At 38.6% G+C, this 9,799-nt stretch overlaps 1 protein-coding gene across 2 annotated transcripts in view; it reads left to right on the top strand.

Annotated features, from left to right (window-relative positions):
• The first annotated feature begins 242 nt into the window (after positions 1 to 242).
• dmbx2 (diencephalon/mesencephalon homeobox 2) overlaps positions 243 to 9,799 on the top strand; it is a 29,308-nt gene continuing 19,751 nt past the window's right edge. The window contains exons 1-4 of one of the 2 annotated variants that reach the window (XM_057840110.1): positions 243 to 1,477; positions 1,563 to 1,708; positions 1,876 to 2,290; positions 2,482 to 2,586. The gene's annotated coding sequence lies outside the window, so the exon portion shown is untranslated. The remainder of the gene's footprint in view (positions 1,478 to 1,562; positions 1,709 to 1,875; positions 2,291 to 2,481; positions 2,587 to 9,799) is intronic. The other variant, XM_057840111.1, reaches the window with a different exon arrangement.

Raw genomic sequence — 9,799 nt, 5'->3', positions numbered from 1 at the left:
TAAATATCTGTAGAAATGCGAGGGGGTACTCACTTATGTGATAAACTGTATATATATATATATATATATATATATATGGCGGAAAACACTCAGGTGACTTAAAGTTCTGAAACCCCAATTTGGCTGAATTTCAAAATTGTCGGATATGCATGTGTAATACATCATTGGTAAGCTTAAAATCTAAATTTTCTGTGGGAAGAAAAATTTTGAACAGGACGGCATTTAAAAAAAAATAAAATTAAACCGCTCATTCACACTGATGTGAATAGCCACAGCTGGATTTTGGGGGGATTTTATGGGTGAAACATGGTAATATAACAACGGTCGTGATCCAGAAATCGCAGACATCAAGGAGTGGTCGAGATTGGATCGATTATTTATCATCCAAAATATTGGGGAAAATGCGACAGTAACGATAAAAATACAATTAACCGATAGTTATGAGGTAGATATCCGTGACTTTTTTACAGACGCCAATTTTTTCATTGTGACGTAATTTGTTTAAAAGTTTAAAACATGCAAGTGAATAATTTTTTTGAGTTTTTTTTTTTTTTTTTTTCTCAACTAAATATTAGACATCAATGAATGATTCTAAGCTTAAAATGACAGACATTTCGAATAATAAGGCCTTCTTTTTATGGCTAAGTTGAAACAAAAGCGGTTGCATGACGTCTGTAAACGAGGGTTTCCGGGTAAAACGGACAATTTAAAAATAGTTCGGGGACTTAATGCCCCATGAATGGCAAATTTTGTCACTAACTCAGTTTATGTCCAGTTCTCATCTTCTACATCCATTCAAAAGTGACATAATTTGCTGAGGTTGCATTCTGACAAGGAAAGAAGAATCAAACTATTTAAACAATCACATATAAAATCGAAAGTAGCTCTCATATAATTTCTCTCACTGTTTAGTTCGGTTTGCCCTATCTGCTTTTATGCATGCGCATCTTTTGTATTTAATCAGGTTTTTCAAAGAAATGCTATTCTTTATTTCATGGGCTAATGTTTGCTGTGGCTTCCTCAGCAGTCCTTGAACCAATTGTGGCCCTTGTGTCATCCAACCCATTTTAACTGGGAAGGGTTGGCAGCGATCAAATGGTTCAAATAGAATGGTTGTCTAACACCATTAATGGCTGTTCAAAATAGAAATGCTCTTTTACAAACCACCACAACACACACTTTGATACTTTAATACACATATTCCTGAACTTGTGTTATATGTGATATAGTAAAAAATGGCTACCCGGTAATTGGATAGTGATACAGAGATGATGCCAACATTTAAAAAAAAAAAAAATCTTAAATTCTGTGTTTTTGTCTTTTTTTTGAAAATCATCTGCAGTTCTCAAACAAGCGGAACAATCTTAGGACCACAAACTCTCACTCAATTCCACTTTGACAAATTGTGACTTGGCCAAACTGGATGCAGTACCACGCGGCAAGAGAGCAGTTTCTGCGCTTGTCAATACTAGAAGAGGTCGGTCTCTTTTTCTTTTTCATGGAAATAGTTAGTGACAGCTCTCACCAAGTACAGTGCGTTCATCCCGACTGTGTACTCTCAGCAGCAGGTGCAGCGGCTGTAAACCTCACTCCAGCAGATGTGAAAAATGGGAGTGAAAGGGTAAAGTGAGAGGCCCATCCTTTGCCTATTAAGCTCCTCACGTCGCATGTCAGGATGCATTTCCCCCGGCCGGGCCAGAGAGCCCAGGTATGAAAAGAGCCAGATAGCTGGGATCAATAGCGACACAATGTTGCAGTGACAGGGAGGGCGGCTTCCTAGTGTTGCAGAGGATTTCTTAAACGTGTGGAGCAAAGCAGCTTAGAGGGGTCGTCTTCATTATCAAATTCGATCAATGCTTGCCTTTCTCTCTCTAGTGATCACCTTTGACTGGTGTGGGCTCTGAAATTGACCCCATGCTGAGGGATGGAGAGCTCAATTATCTCTGCATGAGCTCAAGGAAAGGAACGCTTGACTCAACTTTTTTCTATTATGTAATGTAGCAATACAGCTATTGAGTATTCTGATTATTATCAAAAACATTTGAATACAATTTACAATAAAACATGAAGTCATTAAATGTTAGTGGGTGAACCTGCAGAATGTGGTGTATTTTGTCATACTTTATTTAGGTTTCTTTGAAGTGGACTAAACAATTAACTGCTTTTTTTGTCCTCTGTAGTCCCAAATATCACTTGCATCCATGCGGCCTTACCCTGTATGTCTGCCATGGGCCATTCTGGAATCGGTCTTTGTCAGGTGAAGAAACGCTTGTAAAAGCTGCAGTGCATGGTGGGTTGAATAGCCATTTTGGGTGGTCACTTATTGTAAACAACTGAACAGTGAGAATCGTCTTTGCTTTCATCATTGTCTTTGATAAAATGGGACACTCGTGTAGTGTGAAAGGCTGCCATACTCAATCACACGACAAAAATGGCAGCAAAGTTGACCACGACGTAAGATTTTTTTCATTTTACCACTAGGAAAAGAGGTTATGGACAGCAGGTTGAGGATGGACGGAAGGGCATCACTTTCGACACCATATCTCCCTTCCTGCGTGTTTGCTCTCGGCATTTTCATAAAGGCAAGTCAGAGCTTTTTTTTGTTGAAGTATGGATACTGAATATGCTGTTTTTTGCTCTGTAAGTCGCTATTTTCTCATTGGTTAACCTTAGCTAGCTAGCCTCACTTGTAAACTACAGGCAAAGAGGGAGGGCAGTGGAAATGGGTTAAACTGTTCGTGACAAATCAGCTTTAATTTATTAAACATTCATCATAGTCATCGTTTATAAAACATTACAAAGTGAATGATTTGAAAGATAAAGGTAAACAGAAAAAAATGCACAGAAATATTTATCAATGCGTCAGATTTCCTCTTGTGATCTGAGAGATCTGATGGGATGGTAGCATGTCTGATTAAGTGGTTACGATTGTGAAATGCCATTGAAACATCCAATTTTACCTAGCTTTATACATAAGACCTAATGTGATTGCAGGTGAACCAGCTTATTAAATGATGGCGACTGGGCACAAACTGGGCACCCTACATCTGGGACACACATCTGGAATCAGCTTCCAGCTAGTATTAAAGAAGCCGACACAGTCTGTACATTTAAGATTAGACTAAAAACGTTCCTATTTTACAAAGCTTATGGTCAGGCTAGTTCAAATCAGACGAGACTCACAGTTCAGTCTAAGCTGCACTAGAAGCTATAATGCTGGGGGAAGTACAGCCATTGAGTCCTATCCCCTGTTTCTCACTCTACCTACCACTTGTCTTTACTTTATTTCTCTTTTCTAATTCTAATATCTAGTTGAGTAGTCTCTTCATCACTAGTCACCCGGTGTCCCCTTGCCCCCCTCCCCTCTGGGAGAGGGGCTATTTTTCAGCCACAGCCTCCTGACTATCCTGACCCCTGGCTGGATGGACGTCCTCGTCCACTCGCCTTTTGTAATATTCTAGAATTATCCGAGGCACCCTGAAGTGCACGCGGCGCCCATCTTGTTTACTCACATGATGCAGGAGTCAGTTAGATTTACGGTCTGCCAAGAGCTGTAAGCTGTGTTAATGTTGAAGCTGAATGTGGTGATAAAGAAACAAAGTGCCAGCACGTCGCGTGTGGTATACCTTTGTTAAGAAAAAGCACAAAACAAGACACCATTCTCTGCCTCTTAGCTCCCAATATGCAGAAAACGGCGTCATTGTAATCTGTTTGAGGCAATGCATGAGCGGGTCATTCCACACATTGCGTTAAATGCGTCAAATATTTTAACGTGATTAATTAAAAAAAATTAATTACCGCCCTTTAACGCGATAAATTTGACAGCACTAATTTTTTTTAATTGAAAAACAGTCCGGGATAGACTGAGGGCGCGAAGTTTAAAGCGCGAAGTAGCGAGGGATCACTGTATTCAAAATAAGATTTTGTTTTTTGACTTATTCAGTAGCGGTGCAACGATTTGCGGTTCAAAGCCGAACCGTACGGTTCGCCCTGTACGGTTCAATACGCCTTTATGGACCGTGCCTTTTCGGTTTTGCAATTAATGTATTCCGAACGCTTGTGGAATGAATTGATCGAGCTCTGTGTGCCTGTTTGTGACGTGAAGCACCGCTGTGGAGAAATTCCCGCCCCGCAAGTAAATGTCGGATCGCTGTCAAGCACCTGTGTAATAGAAGCCGAGTCACGCCCTCTCTCGCTTACGAGCGAAGTGAAAGTGAAACAAGAAAGAAAACAAATAGCTATGGCGAGTGGAGGAATGGAGAGACCGAATTTTGAGGAAGCACCGGCTTCTTTCAAATCTGCGGTGTGGCAACGTTTTGGTTTCCCCGTGGACTACAATGCGGAGGGAGAGACATTTTTTTTTTTTTTTTAAATTACAAGCATTGCTTGTTCCGCATGCTAATGGCAACACTTATATAACATGACTCTGGCACCCACAGATATCACTTTCTCAGGGCAGGACAAGCCCGAAGATGACACCAGTGAAAACACACGGCGGGCTTCGTTAATTTATTTGCAACGGTTGACCCACGTTACATTGTTCCCTCGCGGACATATTTCTCCAACAACGTAATCCCCGACATTTATGAAATGGCACGCAAAGCCATCGAAGATGATTTCGCTAAAGCACATAGTTTCGCCCTGACCACTGATAGTTGGACGTCCCGTGCTACAGAGTGCTACTACCTAACTGTGACGGTCCACTATAATTCATACCTGTCAAGTTGTACGGTCTCGTCGTAATTTGTACAAGTGAACAATCATTTTTAAATGTGTATGCCGTACGTTACATTAAAAATGCACGTTTTTCGTGCATTACGTTTTTTTTTTTTTTTTCATCCGTTTGGATTTGGTCACCGTTTCTGCAATGAGACAATGTTCGTTAATACGTTGGCTGAATGACACGAGAAAAGTCAGACACGGAGAGGGAAGAATGTTTGTTGAGACGCTGTAGCAAACGCGATGTTAGGCTAGGTGGCTCCAATATTTCCTGACTGTAGCCGACAGCATACAATCTACGCCTAGATATCTCATGCATATAGAACTACATGCGAAATGACAGACTCGGTAGCGTTAGTAAACAGCCGCCATTTTAGAGCAGTAAACTTCTCAGAAAGGATCTGTTGTAGTAAACCTTCCAAGTGAACCTAAGCAACTTTTTATCTAAAATACTCCTAAATCGGCAAAATCTTGACTTGAGTTTATCTTTAAAGGATGAAACAGTTTTAAAATTTTCACATGTCGAAAGTAGGCAGAAGGGAACTAACGCAAAAACAGGAGCAATTTTATCAACTTTAACGGTTGATTCACAACATTAAATGACCTCCAAACATAGCAAAGGTTTCTATGTTTTGGGGTTTGTTTGTTTTTTATGAAAAAAAAAAAAACATGAAAGGTATCACCAGTTACTTTGCCAAGTAACTTTTTTACTACTGTGTGTGTATTTCAGTAGTCAGTCACGACCCTAGCCAAAGAGCTAAGAGGCATTTTAACAGTCGAAAATGTTTACATTTTAAGCGTTTATTTCATTTTTTAAAAAGCAAAATAAAGGCTTTTTTTTTTTTTTTTTTTAAACGCAAACCGAAACCGAACCGAAACCATGATCCCAAAACCGAGGTTCAAACCGAACCGTGGGCTAACTGAACCGTTGCACCCCTATTATTTACTGAAGTTTGTCCTATGGGTTAGCAGTAACAGCTATCTAAACAGCTAGCTTCTACTCATGACACAAAGATAATATTAGTACGGATTTGTAACCTCTTGATTATGCCAAGCTTGTAAACATCAAGACTTACTAATGAAATTGAGTAGAAAAGTGAAGACTCGTTTTTCAAGAATTCAAGCCCAAATGTCCTCCAATTCTTGAATGACCCACCTGCTATTTCCCACCCCTTACACAAATTTTTAAACCACAACCCTACGTGCCAATTAAGAGTCTGATCTTTCTTAACCCGCGTGTATTGATCTCCTTCGGCTCCCGAGGGTTGAACATGTCACAAGGAGCTAATTGGAAAATCAAGATATATGAAGTTTGGGAAAATGTATGGGATGAATGTGACGAAATACACCCAATATACATTATTAGATTGTTGAACATGTGTTCTGAACTCCAATCATACACATGCACGAGCTTAGTGGTCAATGTCAGCCGAAGCACAGAGTGTGTCATAGCCAGTGTCAGAGCTCACAGCGGGATTCTGGGGGGGCTTAAGAAGAACCGCTGACCCACCGCCTGCTCTCCTACTCTGTCTCAGGTCAAAGGCCAGCCGGCCCTATCGATTCCCCCCAAGTAGGGCGCTTTAGCCCCTCCGCCGCACACCGCTCTTCGGCCCACATGTTCCTGTACAAACATTGCCCTCCCAAAGGCCCTTTAATTGTGTTTCGCATGCCGATTGATCCGGTCGCTGTCCGAGGGGTCCTTCCATTCAGAGAAGTGACAACTACAAAGGTCCCCTCTTGACAGAGCTTGTCAATAAAAAAAAAAATCCACTATTGATAACTCATTAAAGAAAGCCGCAACACAAGGGGCCTTGATTTTGAAACATCTGTTAAACAAAACACGTTAACAAAAAATGGCATTTAAAAAAAAAAAAAAAAAATTAAAGGAGGCACATATAACCCCACCATCTCCTTCTTCAATCACTTTTGCGCTCATTTGTGTATTAAGAACAAAAATTATTACTTGTACTTTATTTAGTGGGAGTCAGAAAGTTATTTAAATTATGACTTACTTCAAGTAACTTGTTTTCAAATGAATGTTATCAAATTATGATAGATGCAGAAATTATTAATATTAACCCTTTATATGACAAGTGACAATTTTTGGTATTTAAAAAAAACCTAAATATCTGAACCTGGCGTCCACATACGTCAATATCACATGATGGGTCATGTAGACTACAATATTAATGTTTGATATGTGGCCGACATGACCAGAAATTTGTGGATGCCAGGTCTCAATTATAATTATACCTTTTTATGTATATATAATTAATTAATTTATTATTGTATATTTGTTTATTTATTTATTGATGTATTTATTTATTTTCAGAGGATGAAAAGACAATTTTGGACGCATGGATTCACATGTTTAAAGATTTTTTTTTTTCACTTTTAACCATTTGGCTGCCATTGATGGCGTTAGACGTCCATTCCACTTTGACTGGAAGAGGTTGGCAGCTACCACTCTCAATCAGTACCAAATTCTGCTAGTGGCAGCCAATTACTTCAATAAGAGCCCTATTTAGGGTTAAGAAATTAAGAAAAAACACCAAGCCCTTGCACAATATGAGCCTTACCAGTATAAACAAAGGTGTAGGTTTGTATAGGGACGGTAAGGATGGTAGGGATAACACTACCAACTTTTCAAGATGCTGAAATTTTCCCCACCAACTTTTAAGCAACCTTATTTTCATTATAGAATGAGTTCAGCTATATGGTTATATAGGTGTTCTAAGATTATCTTCCCATACAGTGTATCACAAAAGTGAGTACACCTCTCGCATTTCTGCAGATATTTATATCTTTTCATGGGACAACACTGACAAAATGACACTTTGACACAAGGAAAAGTAGTCTGTGTGCAGCTTATATAATAGTTATTTATTTTCCCCTCAAAATAACTTAAAATATGGGCCGTTAATATCTAAACCCCTGGCAACAAAAGTGAGTACACCTCTTAGAAACTATGTACATCCCTAAATGTCCAAATTGAGTACTGCTTGTCATTTCCCTTCCAAAATGTCATGTGACTTGTTACGCGAGTGCTGTCAGATGGTACACAAGAAAGCCTGCCCGTCTCATCAGACCATAGGACATGCTCCCAGTGATCCATGTGCTTTGTTGACATGTCTTCAGCAAACTGTTTGCGGGCTTTCTTGTGTACCGTTTTCAGAAGAGAATTCCTCCTGGGGTGACAGCCATGCACACCAATTTGATGTAGAGTGCGGCGTATGGTCTGAGCACTAACAGGATGACCCCCCACCTCTTCAATCTCTGCAGCAATGCTGACAGCATTCCTGTAACGAGTCACATGGCATTTAGGAGGGACAATGACAAGCAGTACTCAATTTGGACATTTAGGGATGTACATAGTTTCTAAGGGGTGTACTCACTTTTGTTGCCAGGGGTTTAGATATTAATGGCTATATTTTGAGGGGAAAATAAATTAAAATTAACTCTATTATATAAGCTGCACACAGACTACTTTTCATTGTGTCAAAGTGTCATTTTGTCAGTGTTGTCCCATGAAATGATATACTTAAATATCTGCAGAAATGCGGGGGGTGTACTCACTTTTGTGATACACTGTATGTTGTAAGGATACAATTGACACTACCATTATTAAGTAAATTTTTTTCATTATGTTCGGACTTACAATTACCTGTTTTCACTTGCTAATCGTTCCAGTCCATTTTTTTCCCCTCAAACGCACGTTTGATTGGTTGATAACTTGACCCCCCACATACACACAAATACACACATACAGCCCTGACAGAAACAACATGTAGACAATATGCCACCTCCTCCGCCCCCTTTGAAGAGGAGGGATAGTAGAAGTTTTTGTTTTTTTTTTCCCAGATAGCAGCATCCACTGTAAGTGTTGTAAAAAGTAGGGCTGTCAAAATTATCGCATTAACGGGCAATAATTAATTTTTTAATTAATCACGTTAAAATATTTGACGCAATTAACGCACATGCCCCGCTCAAACAGATTAAAATGACAGCACAGTGCAATGTCCACTTGTTACTTGTGTTTTTTAGAGTTTCGTCGACCTCTGCTGGCACTTCGGTGCGACTGATTTTATGGGCTTCAGCACTCATGAGCATCGTGTAATTATTGACATCAACAATGGCGGACTACTAGTTTATTTTTTGATTGAAAATTTTTTATTAAAACGAAAACATTAAGAGGGGTTTTAATATAAAATTTCTATAACTTGTACTAACATTTATCTTTTAAAAACTATGTCTTTCTATCCATGGATCCCTTTAACAGAATGTTAATGATGTTAATGCCATCTTGGTTGATTTATTGTTATAATAAACAAATATAGTACTTATGTACCGTATGTTGAATGTATATATCCATCTTGTGTCTAATCTTTCCATTCCAACAATAATTTACTGAAAAATATGGCATATTTTATAGATGGTTTGAATTGCGATTAATTACGATTAATTAATTTTGAAGCTGTAATTAACTTGATTAAAAATTTTAATCGTTTGACAGCCCTAGTAAAAAGATATCAATGTTGTGGAAGAGGGCAACACACCACTAATTTTGCTAATTAAAGTCTAACCTGTATCAGATTTAGCATAACATTAAACTCTGTGAATTTGCTAACCTGCAAAACTCAAGTAGAAACCTGCTTAGAGAGAAGTGTGTATGTGTTGGTGTTTCTGTTAATGTTAATTAAACTGTGAGAAATGTAGTGAACAGAGGTTTACCTCCTTGTCCCCAAGTTTTATTTTCATTTTATTTCATTGGTCTTAAAGCAGCCCAAAGGAGCTTTCATTTTTTGTTGAGTTTGGCTATGCTTTTGAACAAATGCAGTAGTATTTTACCTGAAGGAACGCTCCATTTTTATTCATTTTTTTATTATTCCTTGACTAAGAAGTTTTTTTCCCAGTTATATTTAACTGCTTTATTTAGACAGGCAATGTTGAGTGGTCTTAAGTCAAATTATTTTTTGCACTCCTGGATAGTTAAGAGATTATTAACAAGTTTGTATTTATTGTGTAATATGTTGCAAATAATTTAAGTTATGTTCAAATACTGCAATTTTAATTTACTTAT

This window comes from Corythoichthys intestinalis, chromosome 7, assembly GCF_030265065.1.
Source record: "Corythoichthys intestinalis isolate RoL2023-P3 chromosome 7, ASM3026506v1, whole genome shotgun sequence".
In the NCBI taxonomy this organism is placed as follows: Eukaryota; Metazoa; Chordata; class Actinopteri; order Syngnathiformes; family Syngnathidae; genus Corythoichthys; species Corythoichthys intestinalis.
Note: the sequence above shows the minus strand (reverse complement) of the source record. Positions and strands in the feature narration are given on the sequence as shown.